Source organism: Bufo gargarizans, chromosome 6 (assembly GCF_014858855.1).
Source record: "Bufo gargarizans isolate SCDJY-AF-19 chromosome 6, ASM1485885v1, whole genome shotgun sequence".
In the NCBI taxonomy this organism is placed as follows: Eukaryota; Metazoa; Chordata; class Amphibia; order Anura; family Bufonidae; genus Bufo; species Bufo gargarizans.
In genome coordinates, this window is record NC_058085.1 from 306,335,377 (window position 1) to 306,353,688 (window position 18,312).

The 18,312-nt window shown below is 41.8% G+C and overlaps 1 protein-coding gene across 2 annotated transcripts in view; it reads left to right on the forward strand.

Moving 5' to 3' along the window:
• The first annotated feature begins 7,937 nt into the window (after positions 1-7,937).
• The window catches only part of A1CF (APOBEC1 complementation factor), a 92,686-nt gene continuing 82,311 nt past the window's right edge, over positions 7,938-18,312 (forward strand). For both annotated transcript variants that reach the window (XM_044299812.1, XM_044299813.1), the window contains exon 1: positions 7,938-8,007. The gene's annotated coding sequence lies outside the window, so the exon portion shown is untranslated. The remainder of the gene's footprint in view (positions 8,008-18,312) is intronic.

Here is an 18,312-nt window from a genome sequence, read left to right on the forward strand (position 1 = left end):
TGACAGCAGACATGGAAAGCGGCTTTGGTGAGTGGGGTAAACGACCTGGTGTAGCAGTAGAAGTGTAAACACAGCTCTGGGTATAAGCAGGGCATGAAATTTGGTATAAACAGCAGCTCTGGTTGTGAACGGAGCATAACATACAGTGCTGCCCATAATTATTCATACCCCTGGCAAATTTTGACTTAAAGTTACTTTTATTCAACCAGCAAGTAATTTTTTGAAATGAAAAAACATTTCTTAGCTTTTATTTACATTTGAGCAAAAAGTGTCCAGTCCAAAATTATTCATACCCTTCTCATTAATCAATAGAAAAGCATTTATTGGCTATTACAGCAATCAAACGCTTCCTATAATTGCAGACCAGCTTTCTGTCTCCACAGGTATTTTTGCCCATTCATCTTTAGCAATGAGCTCCAAATCTTTCAGGTTGGAGGGTCTTCTTGCCATCACCCTGATCTTTAGCTCCCTCCACAGATTCTCAATTGGATTCAAGTCTGGACCACTCCAAAACGTTAATGTTGTTGCCTGCTAACCATTTCTTCACCACTTTTGCTGTGTGTTTTGGGACATTGTCATGCTGAAATGTCCACTGGTGCCCAAGGCCGAGTTTCTCTACAGACTGCCTGATGTTGTAGTTGAGAATTTACCGTTTACTGTGATTAGGTTCCCTGGTCCATTGGCTGAAATACACCCCCAAAGCATTAGGTTCCCACCACCATGTTTGACAGTGGGGATGGTGTTCTTTGGGTTGAAGGCTTCTCCATTTTTACGCCAAATGAAGGAAACATCATTGTGACCAAACAATAAAATTTTTGTTTCATCTGACATCTTTTTTGTCCAGATGAGCTTTTGCAAAGGCCAAGCGAGCTTTTGCGTGCCTGTTCTGCATCCATGGAACCCAGCAGTGTGCAGTGTCCGTTGGAGTGTCTGCTTGAGACATTGCCACCAGGATGGCCTTGGTGGTGGTCCTTGGATTCTTTTTCACCTCTCTAACTATCCTCCTGGCCAGCACAGGTGTGACTTTTGGCTTCTGACCACGTCCTCTGAGATTTTCCACAGTGCGGAACATCTTGTATTTTTTGCTGAAATGTAAATAAAAGCTGAGAAATGTTTTTTTTTCCACAATAATGCCTCTTGTACATCGTCTTATTATCTTTTGGGAGACACCTACAGTATGTAATTTCACATCAAAAAATTACTTGCTGGTTGAATGAAAGTAACTTTAAGTCAAAATTTGCCAGGGGTATAAATAATTATGGGCAGTAGATGTAACAGCGACGTGAATGCAATTCTTGAAATGGGCCTGGAAAGAGCCTGTAGTATCATAGGATGTGTGAACGCAGCTCTGAGTGCGAGTAGAGCAAACATGGTGTACCGATAGACGTATGAATGCTCTGGTCGTGGGTGGAGTGCAAAAAAATGATTTGACAGTATAGTGTGAATGCACCTCTGGGTGTGGCCGAGAATGAAATTGGTAGAATAGCAGCTCTAAATGTGAGTGGAGCATAAACATGATGTAACAGTGAACGTGAATGCAGCTCTGAAGCAAGCCTTGTATGAACATGTTGTGACAGTGGACGTGTAACCACAGCTCTCACAGTGAGCAGAGCAAACATGGTATCCAAGCCGACGCATGAACGCAGCTCTGGTTGTGAGTGGAGCAAGGGGTGAACACCAGGGTGGTGCGTTCAGAGAATACAAATGGAGTAACAGTAGCAGCTATGGCTGCAAGCCGAGTATACAACATGTAATAACAGAAGTGTAATATGGATCCGTGGCTGTCGGCTGGGTACGGAATGAGATGTAACAGCCAACAGGTGAACGCAGCTTGAATGTGAGACCAATCTGAGTGAATACGAACCAAGAGTAGGAAAGTGCAGGACAGTAAGGACGTGCGGAGAACACACGCCTGGGACAACGGGAACAACCTAACCCAGCTAGGCGTGTCTTAGCTAACCTGACTAAATGGCTTGTTGTGTGCCCTAAGCCATGATCGTGGGTAGGCCTATAAGTGGGCATACCCTGTGGAAATGAGAAGATAAGGGAGGGAGGATGGGGCACCTGCGAACACACGCCTGTGAGTGAGGCTGTGGCTCGTATATGAAGAGCCTCCGCCCCTCCCACAAATGTAGGCTGACCAACTTGTGGCGACAGCCACCTCATGGGTCCATCTATCGGCCACCGTAGTTGGAGACACCAGCACGGTGGGGTAGTCTTTTAAGTCTCTGTGGATGCACATCTCCCCGACTTTCCGGCCAGTATACTTAGTGGACCGCACCAGGGTAGCCCTTACTAGGGTCACCAGACTCCCTGAGTCCAGCAGAGCCTCCGCCAGAGTGTCTCCCACTTTCAGCTGGCACAAATGATCTAGAGACTCTGGGGTAGCTGTTGCACACAGCCTCCTGGCAAATAGCGACTGACGGTAGCCATAGTTAGTGTCCATGGGCTTAACCCGATGGGGACAGTCAGCCCTTTCATGGCCAGGCTCCTGACACCGCCAGCAGACTACCAGAGCCAAGTCTGCCGTGGGTACATCCCAGGCAGGTTTTATCGGCTCAAATCTCCGGGCCTGGGGTGGAGATTTCTAGGGTTTGCCTAACCCCTCCCGACAGAACCCTCCTTTAGTTTTCTGGTAGTTTCAAAGCGTTCCACCAGGTCCACCATCTCAAGGGCATTGCCAGGAGACACCTGACCCATCCGGGCATCATGAATGCTCGGGGTTGCTACTGCTGTCTGCAAAGCCATTACGTGTTGTAGCAGCAACTGGTTAGTCTACTGCTGCTGCTTATTAGCCTCGTGTTGCTGCAAGTTTGTTGCTGCAGATTAGCCTCCATGAGGGTCTTCACAACATCCTCCATTTTGTCATTGGGCACTGGTTGTAATACAGCTGGTTTAATGTAAGACATACAACCATGTCTTAAAAATGCAGAAACAAAAAAAAAATCTGCGTTCACGCCAGCCTCACTGCTCATGACCACATCCTCCACCAATTGTGGGGTTTTGCTCTGGTATACAGGATTAGCGGACACAGTATAGAGGCAACAACAAGTTCTTTGGATCAAGCAGTTCAGTGTTTTTTTCACACTTTAGGCAAGTGACAAAACAAGCAGTCATAATCAAACAAAAAGTCACCTTGCGGTGTTGGTGGTAATTCACACCATTCTGCCTCAAAGAGTCCTTGACCATAGCAGCACCAACCTGTTACCGTGCCAAACAGGTAACAAGCCTTCATCCAGATACAAGGCTCCCAGATCCCAACACAGAGAGACCTGGCTTCTGAGCCCAGCTGCCTATTTAAGGACAGCCAGGTGCTGCCAAAACCCGGATCGGCACTTAAAATCCGGTCCGGTATTTGACCTCAGCTGGCTGTAAATCAGCCCAGCAGCACATGCTGGGAGGAAAATACCAGTTTTCCCAGGCAAAACCTCTCACTGTGTCACAACTGGTGATTTAGACACTGGTCTTCATCGCTCCTGCGCTGGCAGTTCAACCGCCTAAGTTATGTTGAGGTGCAAGACTTTACATTTGTTTAAATCTATGCCAGCTCCCTTGCTGGCGTAGATTTAGACCATTTTCAACTCCTAAAACAGGAATAAAAAATGATAAATGAGACGGGTCTGCCGGCCCACCCTTTTCCCCACCCACACCGCCGTCCACAATTTTTTAGACCGGGCATGAGTGGCGGAAAAGGGAAACAAGTTGCAGATTGCAATGTGCAACAGATTTATGCCAAAAAGTGGTGTATGTCTGTTCGTAAACAATCCCATAGTGCATTTCTCATACACTCCAACGCTAATGCATTGAAGTGTATGGGCATTGCCACATGTGAAAATGGCCATACTATTAAAATATGAAAATAATTATTCCATATGGCAAACGACAAAACCGAAAAAAAATCTAAATGGCTGATTCTCCGTTTTTTTTGTTGCTTTACCTCCCACAAATAATGATATAAAAATGATCATAAATTCATACACACCCCAAAAATAGTATCAATGAAAAGTACAGATTGATCCCCCCACTCAGCTCCTTATACATAACTACAAAAAAGTTATAGATGTCAGAATATGGCGATGAAAAGAAAAAAAAAATATTTTCAAGGTTTTATTTTCAGGACATCAACCCATCTACCTCACTGGACACATTGTATATGTAGTGAACGGTACAGTATATGCAATATACTACAAGTAGAAAACAGTATAATTCATGTATCACCAGAAGAGAGCAGTGCAGTGAATGAAATAGGTGCTGGTAAAGAGCAGTACAGTGCATATTGTACAGGTGGAGAGCAGTATAATTCAAGAATCATAGGGGAAGAGCAGTACAGTGTAAGTGGCTTTGGAATCAGTCATCTACACAGAAAACTGTATTCTTTACAGCAGCTGTTGCATTGGGTTACTATTTGACCCTGTTGTGGTGGCACTACAACCGTTGCTAGAACATGCCAGCATTCCTGTAATGTTATGTCTATGCATGCTATCGTATCTCCCAGCATGTAAATGTGCCATGAAACTTGTACCAAAGTTGGTATGCCATGTTGTGTTGATACATGATTTATTATACCATTTAACCTAATCTGCCAGCAGGGTCCAGGATAATCAGCCCAAAAATAAGATGGACAGGTAGTCAAACGTGGTCTAAACCAACCGGGCTCCAGATGGAACCACTCACTATGGCCTCATTCCGATGAACTGGCCAACGCAAATTCAGGGGTGCATATCTTCAAATGAGGACACTCCGCATGTGATGTAACCGGAATTGATTTTCCCACGCCATGCCTATACTAAACCATGTCATGAGGGCAGGTTGCAGGGAATCTTCCTGTCATGACATGCAATATGGGGGTGGGGTTAGAGGACACGTAAAGGTTGCCGCACGGTGATAAATCCCTTAGGTCTGTTTCACACGAGCGAGTCCATTGCGGGAATTGCGCTCCGTGTGTGTGATCCTCCGCTCCGGACTTGCAGGAGCGCACGGCGTTATCATGATTTATAATGCTATGTGTCTCTGCATGGCCTATTTTCCACAGAATCATAGTGACATAAAGCTGTCAGTATGATTCTGTAGAAATAAGGTCAAGCAGAGACCACATAGCATTATAAATCATGATGATGCCTCGCGCTCCTGCAAGTCCAGAGCTGAGGATCACACTCGCACACTGAGCATGATTCCCGCAATGGACTCGCTCGTGTGAAACAGCCCTAAGTCTTACGATTGGATAAAAGATTGTGGAGAACAGAAATCATGAACCCGATAACATAGCTATAGCCACTAAAATATCACTATTGCTGAACTATGACAAAAAGGGGGAAAATCCTCTGCCCCATTTCCATGAAGACCACCCAAACGCAGGCATCCATGTTTTTTACAAGTATGCTTAGGCCTCTTTCACATGTGTACTATGGATTTCTGTTGTTCTGTTATAGGAGCAGAGCAATAAACATAATGGGAAGTGCAGGATTTGCCATATAACTGAGCCAGAGAGATCCCATTGACTAGAATGGGGTCCATTTGGTTTCCATTCAGGAGACCAAATATTTTGCAAGTAGCGCTTTTCTCTCCACTGTTTTTGATGGAATCTGCCCCCAAACCGTGCCTCTGATTCAGATATAAACAAGCCTTTATAGGGCTGATACACACCCTAGTAACACAGATGACTCATATATATTACCCCTTAGGCCTCTTTCACACGGGCGTGAGTTTTTTTGCCCGGATAAGAGCCGGGTGCGTTGCGGGAAAATGCGCGATTTTTTCTGCAAACATTGTCATGCGTTGCACTCGCGTGAGAAAAATCGCGCATGTTTGGTACCCAAACCCGAACTTCTTCATAGAAGTTCGGGCTTGGGATTGATGTTCTGAAGATTGTATTATTTTCCCTTATAACATGGTTATAAGGGAAAATAATAGCATTCTGAATACAGAATGCATAGTAAACCAGCGCTAGAGGGGTTAAAAAAAAATAAAAAATTATTTAACTCACCTTAGTCCACTTGCTCGCGAAGCCGGCATCTCCTTGTGTCTCCGCGCTGATGAACAGGACCTGGGGTGAGCTGCTCCATTAAATACAGGTTAAGGACCTTCGATGACGTCACTCCGGTCATCACATGGTACGTCACATGATCTTTTACCATGGTGATTCACCATGGTAAAAGATCATGTGATGACCGGAGTGACGTCATCGAAGGTCCTTAAGCTCTATTTAATGGAGCAGCTCACCCCAGGTCCTGTTCATCAGCAGCGGAGACACAAGGAGATGCCGGGCTTCGCGAGCAAGTGGACTAAGGTGAGTTAAATAATTTTTTTATTTTTTTTTAACCCCTCTAGCGCTGGTTTACTATGCATTCTGTATTCAGAATGCTATTATTTTCCCTTATAACCATGTTATAAGGGAAAATAATAATGATCGGGTCTCCATCCCGATGGTCTCCTAGCAACCATGCGTGCAAATCGCACGGCATCCGTACTTGCTTGCGGATGCCATCCGATTTTCACACACCCCATTCACTTCTATGGGGCCTGCGTCACGTCAAAATCGGAAAATATAGAGCATGCTGCGATTTCAACTGAACGCACAAGTGATGCGTTAAAAACATCGCTCATGTGCACAGCCCCATAGAAATGAATGGGTCAGGATTTAGTGCGGGTGCCATACGTTCGCCGCACGGATCGCACCCGCACGGAAAACTCGCCTGTGTGAAAGGGGCCTTACAGTCAACCCAAAACAGAGTACAATATGAAAAGGACCTCAAACAGCAAGGAAGAAATAAAACAGGAGAAAAGCCTAGTAACTGGTAATAGGATATCCTTGCTGTTTTAAAACTTAACTCAAAATTTTACTAAAAAATCTTGATGCCTTCCCGATCATCTCGTCTAAAGTGAGTCTTATTTGCGCAGAGTAATGAGGCTCAGAGAAATCCCCTAAAAGTAACTTTCTCATTCAGGCCTAGTGGTGCCTATGAGTTAAATCGATGTATCCACCTTGCTTCTTTGCTAAGTAGTCTATTATCAAAATCTCTTTCTCTAGGAAAAGCCTCATGAGTTCAATTTCTGCAAAGCGCTGCTATGGTTATCAGGAAACCATGAAACAAATGTATAGTTTATGTCAAAATATGTTTTCTCTAATGGAAGTCAATGGTGAACATACAGACATGTAGAGCTGTACATTTGCATTTGTTTGTTAGGCTACATTCACACTAGTAGCGTTAGAAGAATCTGCCAGAACTGCCTGCCGGATCTGGAAATCCGTATGCAAGCGGATATCATTTGTTTCCGGATCCATCTGACAAATGCATTGCAATACCGGATCCGTCTCTACGGTGTCATCTGGAAACACGGATCCGGTATTTATCTTTTTCACATTTTTAAAGGTCCGGGGAAACCGGATCCATTTTTCCGGAACACTTGGTGCCGGAGCTCAATACCGGAAAACTTTAATGCTAGTGTGAAAGTACCCTTTAGTCAGATTTTATTTAATTTTTTACAAAAAAGCAAAAAAAAAATTGAAATTACTTTCCCAATAGCAAACTGATTCAGATCAAAATAGCATTTGCGACCGCGTTTCGAACCACACCATTGCGCTAGTTGTAAAGTCTTAAATTATAAAGCACTTTAATTTTACATAAGCCTTGATAATAAATTACTTAGTCTAACTGCAAAATATTAATATCATACAAATTCTATCTTTTAGCCTTATCCATAGGGGAAAAATGAAAAGACCCTATTTTCAATCGTTTTTTTTCTATATGCTACAGTCTGGTCTCAGGTTTTGTCTGTGCTGGATTTGTTTGATGATGCTGTGTGTGCTGCAACCTAATTATCTGGTCAAAGGGCTATACAAGCTAAGAGATAGAGCAAGTTAACGTTTAACCACTATGGATTGTAAACCAAACCAGGGGCCAATGAACCTTTGGAGTTTGATATGATTAAGGGATAACCAGAGGTACACGTCTCAAACCCACCATAATCAAGCAGAACCTGCTGGTGGTGATCTCTGAAATTGCTCAGGTAAGGCCTGTGAGGGTTTTTTTCACCTATGAAAAGAAATGTTATATATAATATCATTATAAAATTAGCTACAGGGAGGAGCACATGGAAAACACACAAAATAACCCTCCATGGAAAAACATATAAACATGACACCTTCTTAAATATCACATATGTTCTATAGCATCCTCATTTTTCTTATATAATTGGTAAATAGTAAAAACCCTAAATGCAGCTATAACACGAGAGAGTAATAAAGCACACAGTAAATGTATGTGACAATGCTTTACATGTGGTATACATGGGAAATCACACAGCAGAGCTTCATTGGTATCTGTCTAGCTCTGTGTAAAACAGCAGTCGTTAATCATTTATGTTTCCAGAAACCATTTGTGAGTTTCTTTTATTTATGTTGTATTTATTTTTAGCTCTGTGTGAAGAACATTGTGTGTGTATTAGTTCTGCTGTTCTGCTATTGATATTCTTCTTTTTCTTCTTCTTCTTCATACTATTACTATTTTATATAATGTGTTTCATACAATATGAACTGCATTTATTATTACTATTATTATTATTATTATTATTATTATTATTATTACTATTATTATTATTATGATAATAATAATAATAAATGCTGTTATATAGAAGTATCTTGTCACATAAATAAGAGGTAATAAACTAATAAATAAAAGTTAGTATTATCATTGCAAATCACTTTTGAAATTACTGTTAATACTGTTATTATTATTATTATTATTATTATTATTATGGTAGAATCCAGCAGTATACATATATATATATATATATATATATATATATATATATATATACATATAGAGAGAGAGAGATATGAATTTTAGTATAATAGTAATAATAATAATACAATATAATAACACTATCAAATACTATTTTATATTGAATATTCCATTATATAAAAATTATTATTTACATTTGATTAATTATACATAGTAATAAAAATAAAAATAAAATGTTGATGCCCTTTTTTGCACAATAACTTGCTTTTGCTGTTCATAAGTAAAATGATATAATGCATAACATATGGCAAATTTGTTTATACTGAATAGGGTTGCTTCTGCAGCATGTCTACAAATTTCATTCAGATAAATGAAGCAGTCTGATTATTTAGGCATATGGTTATGAAAGGACGGTCCCCCCTACTGTGTGAATTGGCATTAGTATGAATTCTATGAAGATAGCCACCAGTTACAGAACACTTATAGACATGGGCCTGTGTTCATTACCATGTTTAGACACCAAGGAATGGGTTATATGACTAATGTTTTCTTCCATTTCTATACGGCTTTGTGATCTATGGCAAGTTCTTGTTTACATAGGCTTATTTATGCTGATCGGCTCTTTATAATGTTGAGTAATTGCTGCATTTGATGTTATTTTGCCACAAGCATGGTTCATGGTCTGCTCAAATATTTGACAAACCTTTTAAACTTCAGCCTAGAAGCATGACAAGTTAACACAACTTACACTTAGCCTATCGCATATGTCGGGAAAATTTTTGCTTCCATAGGTCCCAATGCACCATATGTTCTTTTGGCCTCCTTCTAGCCAGTATGCATCAGCAAACCTTTTTAATAAGTAAAAAAAAAAAAGAGGATCCTAAGGGTAATGGATTCCACCCTATAACATCTGTCACAGTCCTCTGTCGGGCATATACATATATTTACACCTGATGGTAGGCCCAAACTCAATGTACTGTGTACAAAGCCTTAGGCTAGGGCTACATGATGACATTTGTCGCGCCAATGTCACGCAACAATTTTTATAATGATAGTCTATGCTGCGATTGCAACAGGGCAGTCGCAAAAAATCCATTCAAAATGGATTTTTCCACGTCTGTCGCGTCGCAATCACAGCATCAATGTTGCGTGACACATGTTGCAGTGTAGCCCTAGCCTTAATCTAAATGGGAGACTATCCAGACATATATGCCACCCACTCCATAAACTTTAGTGGTTTTTTTTTTGTATTAGTTTGATTGAGATTCCAAAGCCTTAATTGGATTAGAAAGCACTTTCAAAAGCAACAGTAAAATCAAAATATATGCAGCACTATAAATTTTTCTTATATGGCCACGGATGCCATGCAGTGATTTTTACTGACCCATAGACTTCAATGAGCATGTTTGGACCGCATATCGGACCAAAGTAGTGCATATGTGATTTTTTTTTTTTACTGACCTACAGTCAGTAAAAAAATACTGATGTGTGAACAGACATTCAAATCAATGGTACGTGTGCTGTCTTTGAAAAACGGAAGTTTGGACGAGGCCTTTGACAGCATCACGGGCTGATCTTGTCTGCAATATGTGAATCTAATCTTAAATATTTACAGGGAATAACAACCAATTCTAACTGTACAGTAGCAAAAACACATACGTACTGAGCCACAGTATGGAGCACCATCAATAAATTGTATAATATACTGGTGAACAGAATAATAATGATGATGGAAAAGATGGTGCAGTAATACGCAAATTGCACATCTTAGAAGGCGTAGAGAAACAGTGGGAAAATTAAACGAGATAAACAGCACAGTCAGCAAGTTAAGTCGTTTTCCTGCTGTTTTTGGCCCTATGCAATAACCCGATTCCTACACTAATATCAATGTTTTTGTAATATTTTGATGTTGTTATCACTATTAATGTGTAACAGATTATATATTATATTTTAATCAGCGTTTAGAAATTACAAATACGTGGTTTTTCGACAGAATCTCCCTAGTTCCTGCTGTGCAGGTTTGAGCGTGTTACGTCAGTTCATTTGTGACTGCGGTGCGAGAAACAATGGCTGCTCCACTTGTGATTTGCACGAAAGAAGAGCAGCGTGCAGTGATCAGTTTTTTTGTGGTCGGAGGCTGTGTCTTGTGCTGATATTAATCGACTTTGTGCACCCGAAAGTGTTTTGTTACAAAGAAGTGTGTATGCATGGATGGAGAAGTTCAAGGAAGGTCGTCAAAGGTGTCAGCCATGAAGAAGCCGGAAGCCCATCCACATTCATGACTGATGATTCATGAATTGACATTGAGCGAGCACTAGTGATGAGCGTAATGTGCGCAAAATACAGGTGTGGGTCACTTATGCTACATTTTTCAAGCTGCTAGAAGTTTCCTGAGACTGGAGACAATGGTTGGCACGGCAGAACATTACAATAGCTTTATATGCAGAGAGAGTGCTCCAATATATTCGCGCTTTAGAATTTTCTTCAATTAATGATGCGCATATTTTTCACAATACGTGCTACTTATGACATCACAGCACTATGTATGTAGCATATAGGTTCTGCTGTCCACACATATCAGCTACACTATATCAGGATATAACCTACACTGATCTCCCACTAACTATCTGTATTATATATATAAGTAGGCAACGTTCCTATTGGTTGCTAGGGATGTTGCTAAGCTGTGACAAAGCCTTCTCATTGGCCCACAAGCTAGAAGAAGGGAGGGATGATCACCTGATGTGTACTGTGTTAAAAAATAAAAAAATATTCGTCTTTACGAATATATAGCACTATATTCTAAATATTTGCAAATTCGAGAGTGCGATAAAAATCGTAATACGAATATTCGCGCTCAACACTAGCGAGCACATGAACTCATTCTGTTGGATAGATGAGTGACTGGATTATGTGGCACATCATCTGCAAATCAGCCAACAATTCACTTGTGATGAAGAGGCGAAGACAGCGGTGCATTTGTGGCTTTCAGCTCAGCCTAAAACTTTTTTAATGAGGGAATACGAAAGCTTGTTGACAGATGGACAAAGTAAATTGAAAAGCAGAAAGATTACTGTATGTAGAAAAATGGTGTATTTGTCTTTTCTGAAAGTTGATTCATATATATATACAGTGGGATGCGAAAGTTTGGGCAACCTTGTTAATCGTCATGATTTTATTATATAAATCGTTGGTTGTCACGATAAAAAATGTCAGTTAAATCTATCATATAGGAGACACACACAGTGATATTTGAGAAGTGAAATGAAGTTTATTGGATTTACAGAAAGTGTGCTATAATTGTTTAAATAAAATTAGGCAGGTGCATAAATGTGGGCACTGTTGTCATTTTATTGATTCCAAAACCTTTAGAACTAATTATTGGAACTCAAATTGGCTTGGCAAGCTCAGTGACCCCTGACCTACATACACAGGTGAATCCAATTATGAGAAAGAGTATTTAAGGGGGTCAATTGTAAGTTTCCCTCCTCTTTTAATTTTCTCTGAAGTGTAGCAACATGGGGGTCTCAAAACAACCCTCAAATTGAGGTCCTTGACTTGAGGACAAAGATTGTTCACCATCATGGTTTAGGGGAAGGATACGGAAAGCTGTCTCAGAGATTTCAGCCGTCTGTTTCCACAGTTAGGAACATATTGAGGAAATGTAAGACCACAGGTTCAGTTCAAGTTGAGGCTCGAAGTGGCAGACCAAGAAAAATCTCGGATAGACAGAAGCGACGAATGGTGAGAACAGTCAGAGTCAACCCACAGACCAGCACCAAAGACCTTCAACATCATCTTGCTCCAGATGGAGTCACTGTGCATCGTTCAACCATTCAGTGCACTTTACACAAGGAGATGCTGTATGCGAGAGTGATGCAGAGGAAGCCTTTTCTCCACCCACAGCACAAAAAGTGACGCTTGAGGTGAGCTAAAGCACATTTGGACAAGCCAGCTTCATTTTGGAATAAGGTGCTGTGGACTGATGAATCTAAAATTGAGTTATTTGGCCATAACAAGGGGCGTTATGCATGGAGGAAAAAGAACACAGCATTCCAAGAAAAACACCTGCTACCTACAGTAAAATATGGCGGTGGTTCTATCATGCTGTGGGGCTGTATGGCCAGTGCAGGGACTGGGAATCTTGTCAAAGTTGAGGGACGCATGGATTCCACTCAGTATCAGCAGATTCTGGAGACCAATGTCCAGGAATCAGTGACAAAGCTGAAGCTGCGCCGGGGCTGGATCTTTCAACAAGACAACGACCCTAAACACTGCTCAAATTCACTAAGGCATTTATGCAGAGGAACAAGTACAACGTTCTGGAATGGCCATCTCAGTCCCCAGACCTGAATATAATTGAAAATCTGTGGTGTGACTTAACAAGAGCTGTCCATGAAGCCATCAAACCTGAATGAACTAAAGATGTTTTGTAAAGAGGAATGGTCCAAAATATCTTCAACCAGAATCCAGACTCTCATTGGAACCTACAGGAAGCGTTTAGAGGCCGTAATTTCTGCAAAAGGAGGCTCTACTAAATATTGATTTAATTTCTTTTTTGTGGTGCCCAAATGTATGCACCTGCCTAATTCTGTTTTAACAATTATAGCACACTTTCTGTAAATCCAATAAACTTAATTTCACTTCTCAAATATCACTGTGTGTGTCTCCTATATGATATATTTAACTGACATTTTTTATCGTAACAACCAACAATTTATACAGGAAAATCATGACGATTAACAAGGTTGCCCAAACTTTCGCATCCCACTGTATGTATTGATAATCGAGTAGTACAGTGTTAATGTCAGTGTTAATGTACTAATGGCTAAATTTGTAGTGCAGTAGATGTTGATAGTTGTGAAATTTGGACTTCTTGTGGGTATCAAAGGGATTACATCTGCAGAGTCAGAAGGATTGTTTAGCAATGTAGAGATCAGCACATGTTCAAAATCACCTGTCTAAGGGTCCATTAACATGTCCGCAAATGGGTCCGCATCCGTTCCGCAATTTTGCGGAACGGGTGCGGACCTATTCATTTTCTATGGGGGCGGAATGGATGTGGACAGCACACAGTGTGCTGTCCGCATCCGCATTTGCAGAGCGCGGCCCCGATATTCGGGTCCGCAGCTCCACAAAAGATAGAACATGTCTTATTCTTGTCCGCAGCTTGCGTACAAGAATAGGCATTTCTATAGGGCCGGGCGGGTGTGTTGCGAATCCGCAATTTGCGGGTCCGCAACACAGCACAAACGTGTGAATGGAGCCTTAGGCCTCTTTCACACTACCGTTTTTCTTTCCGTTTTGCTGACCGTTTTTTTGCGTTCCGTATACGGAACCATTCATTTCAATGGTTCAGCAAAAAAAAACGGAATGTACTCCGTATGCATTCCGTTTCCGTATTTCCGTTCCGTTGAAATATAGAACATGTCCTTTTATTGCCCGCAAATCACGTTCCGTGGCTCCATTCAAGTCAATGGGTCCGCAAAAAAAAAAAAGGGAACACGTACGGAAATGCATCCGTATGTCTTCCGTATCCGTTCCGTTTTTGCGTAACCATCTATTGAAAATGTTATGCCCAGCCCAATTTTTTCTATACAATTAATGTATATTGTATATACCATATGGTACAAAAACGGAACAACGGATCCGTGAAAAACGGAACGCAAAAAACTATAAAAGCCATACGTTCGTGTGAACTAGGCCTGAGGCTGTGGCTACACCTAGAATTTTTTGTAGCTTTTAATTGATTTTAATTGTTGAGTGGCAGCTACTGTGCACAAGATTGCCACCACATCACCTTCCTGCTGTGGACAGCTGTAGCTCAGTAATTAAAATCAATTAAAAGTGCTACAAAAAGGTCAAGGTGTAGACCCAGCCTTAGCAGTGACCAGTGACTGGCTGAGAGGGCAGTGAGGACCAGAACAGCACCAGTAATTTTTATTTTTCCCTGCAAAACCACTTTAAAGAAGATAAAACTTAATCCATGTATGCATCCTAAAGGAGTTCTCTGAGACTGGGAACGACTTTTCATAGTTACAAGCAACGCACAGGGAATAAAAAAAATAATAATTGGCTGGCAGCAATGACACTTGTGTGTGTGTGTGTAGATGGCAAGCCACGCTTCCAGTGCCCCATGCATATGACTATTAAAATGGGTTCCTGGTTTCTTAGAACCTATTTGACCAGAAATTGCTTCTCCTGTGCAGGGCCGCACCACCACCTCAGGTGGCGCGACCATGGAGATAAGTGGGGCTTGGCAGCAGGACCAAGAAAAATGAGCGCTTCCATTGTGGAAGCGTTCATCTCTTTGTATTCAACTAAAATGGCGATACAGTTTAATGCTGCAGGAGCAACGTCTCCCAACCCTGTTCCTTCTGAGTGCCTGAAGTCTATCAGAGGCCGGCACAAGCGGTGAGATAACATCATCACCATCGTGCCACCTGAGCACCGCATTGCTGCCAGAAGCATGGAGGTAAGTATTAGTGTGGTTTTTTTTTATTTGGCGTCATGCTGTTTGGCCAATATGGGAAAGGGCGAGAGGAGCACTATGGGTGCATCTACCGGGGGCACTACATAGGGACATTTTTTACTGGTACACATTATGATGTACACTATGGGGACATTAGCTCAACTGGGGCACTAAGAGTGGGTATTTTTGTACTGGCACACACAGGCATTGACACACATTATGGGGGCACTGTGTGGACATTGGCTCTATTGGGGCACTAAGAGGATGTATTTTTTTGTACTAGCGCACAGAAGGGGGCATTTTTTGTACTGGCACACATTATAAGGGGCATTTTTGTACTGGTTTGCGCATTGCGCGCGCTGTCTCCCCGTACAGCTGATCAGCAGGGGGTGCCGGGTCTCGGTCCTGTCCGATCTGATATTGATGACCTATCCTGAGAATAGGTCATTAATATTAAGGCTGGACAACCCCTTTATCCCTACATAATATTAAAAAAAAAAAAAAAAACAACAGTTACACTTTAAGCTTTTTTTTTTTACAGAAAGTAGAGTTTATTTATGCCATTTTGTGCCAATGTAACATCTGAAACTCCTTGTGACCTAAATGACAACATGTACTTAGGCACCATTCAAGGAGATGCTTGTGTTGCTGACATCGGTAGAAGTAGTGGACGGCAGCACATCACTGCTTAAAAACAGGTCAGGCTGGAACGTTCTTGAAAAAAGTCTGTCAATTGTCTTTCATTTCAGGAACACGTCTTCTATTTCATGTTATGTGCAGTTTTCTAGGCAACAGTTTTTCAGGCAGCAGGAAAGTGTTTTATCCTTCTATCAGTTCTCTGTAGCTGATTCCAGCTGCAAAAACGGCTCATGTGCGCTTCAAAAACATAAAAAAATAAAACAGTAGCCAAGGCCAGGGAATTGGATGAAATACAGGGTTCGAGTCGAGGGGGAACGGGTGGGAACGGCGTTCCTGCACTTTTTTCATGGCAGGAACGCCATTCCCAAAGTTTCAGGGCAAAAGGACCAGGAAGCTGTGAATGCTTTGTACTCACTGCTTCCTGGTCCTCGGCTGTCGGCTCTGCAGGCTGCGCACAGGAGTGAGTCGCTCTGTGACGTCGTCACATCACGCTGTGCGCAGCCTTCACAGCACAGCCGACAGCAGGAGAAGAGGAGCGTCTGTGTCCAGGAGCAGGAGAGGTCAGTGTTTCTTTTGTTTTTTCATATATTATGCGCTGTGGGGCTGATGAGAGGCGCTGTGGGGCTGCTATGAGGCATCGGGCTATTATCTGAGGTCTGATTGGGGGTCATTCATATTGGGGTCTGATCTGAGGTCTTATTGGGGATCTTATGGGGGCTGTTAGCTGAGGTCTGATTAACATTGGAGGTCTGATTGGTGGTCTGACCTGAGGTGTAATGAAAAATATTTTTTTCTTATTGTCCCCCTCTAAAACCTGGGTGCGTCTTATGGGCCGGTACGTCTAATAGGGCAAAAATTACAGTACTTGCTCCAGCCGACCTCCCCTGCCCTTTGCGAACGTCGCGCGCTGTGACATCACGCGGAAGCACTTGGGGGTGAGTTCCCACACTTTTTTTTCCCAGGACTTGACCCCTGATGAAATAAAATGTCTTCCATCTCCTGCCACTTCCGTGGCATCATTCTGGTGGTTCCCGCCGATATCTGCTTATTTCCTGCAGCAATCAAGTGCTGTGCATCAGGACTGCTGCAACCAGTCCCTGGCCTCCAGGGTGATTCAGGAATGTCTGGCATCTTAGTGAGCACCCTTAAAAGTGTTCAGGTTATGGTATTTGCTCTGCATCTTTCCAGCAGTTTCTATGCACAAGTAACTGCAATACCCAGTTATGACAGGAGGCTGTCTCTTTAGGAACACCCATATACACCCTATAGGGGAGTGAAGCATTCCCGCTGTAGCTGCATTTATTTTTATGGGACTGCAAGAAAAACCTGAATAAATAATATGGGCTATGTTTAAATCTTAGGACAACCCCCTTTAAGTACTTTTTACATGTATCCCAATTTCCATAATAGTATATCCCTATCAACCTCTATGATATCCTTGTTTGTTAAGTGGATGCATTGTCTATTTGTGTGCACAGAATCTCTTCTTGTCTAAATTTGGTTTCAAATATTCTTAGTGAAAATGTCGTTTTAGCTGAGTACTAGGTTACCCTGCGATTCTGTTTTGTATCCAGTCTCTGACATAGCTATATACAGTATGATCCTCTAATCAACCTCCACTTGTCATCTGACCTTTCACATACTTACGAATCATGCCCAATGGCAGGACTTCTCTTGAGCTGCCAGTCCTCAAAAACTCTCTTCTTCTACTTTCTGCTTGCCTTTTCCTTAAAAAAATTATTATAAAAATACTAATAATATTTTCCTGTCCAAGTGACACCGTCACAGTTGTTCCTAAACATGATGTGTATCAAATCCTTCCAATTCTTAGTTTTAACTTCTCCAGCAAAAATTAAAATGTAATACAAAGAAATATATATTTCCAAAATTTGATTCCAACCAAAATTCACTCAAATTTATAACAACCTAACAACATTTAACAGGCTACTTTCACATATTGTGACACAGTGAGGGGAATTTGGGAAAACAGGTATTTTCCTCCCAGCGTGTGCTGCTGGGCTGATTTAAAGCCAGGTGGGGTCAAATACTGGACTGGATTTTAATTGCCGGTCTGGGTTTTTGGCAGCACCTGGCTGTCCTTAAATAGGCAGCTGGGCTCAGCAGCAGGATCTCTGTGTTGGGATCTGAGACCCATGGGCCGAGGAAACAGGCCCCCTAAAGCCTGCCGTGGACTGCTGGAGGCAGAACTGACATCAAGGTGACTTGTTTTATATGAACTTTCCAATGTGTGTGAAGTAAACACCAAGACTGCAAAGTAACGCATTGTGTTGTGCATTTGCCTCAAGTGTGAATAAAACACTGAAGTTTTGCGTTAAGAACTTGTCTTTTGCCTCTTTACTGCGTCTGCTTACCCTATCTACCAGAACGAAATCCCACAATATGCATTTTTGCAGGATCGGTTATGGATCAGCAAAAACGCTTCCGTTACTGATAATACAA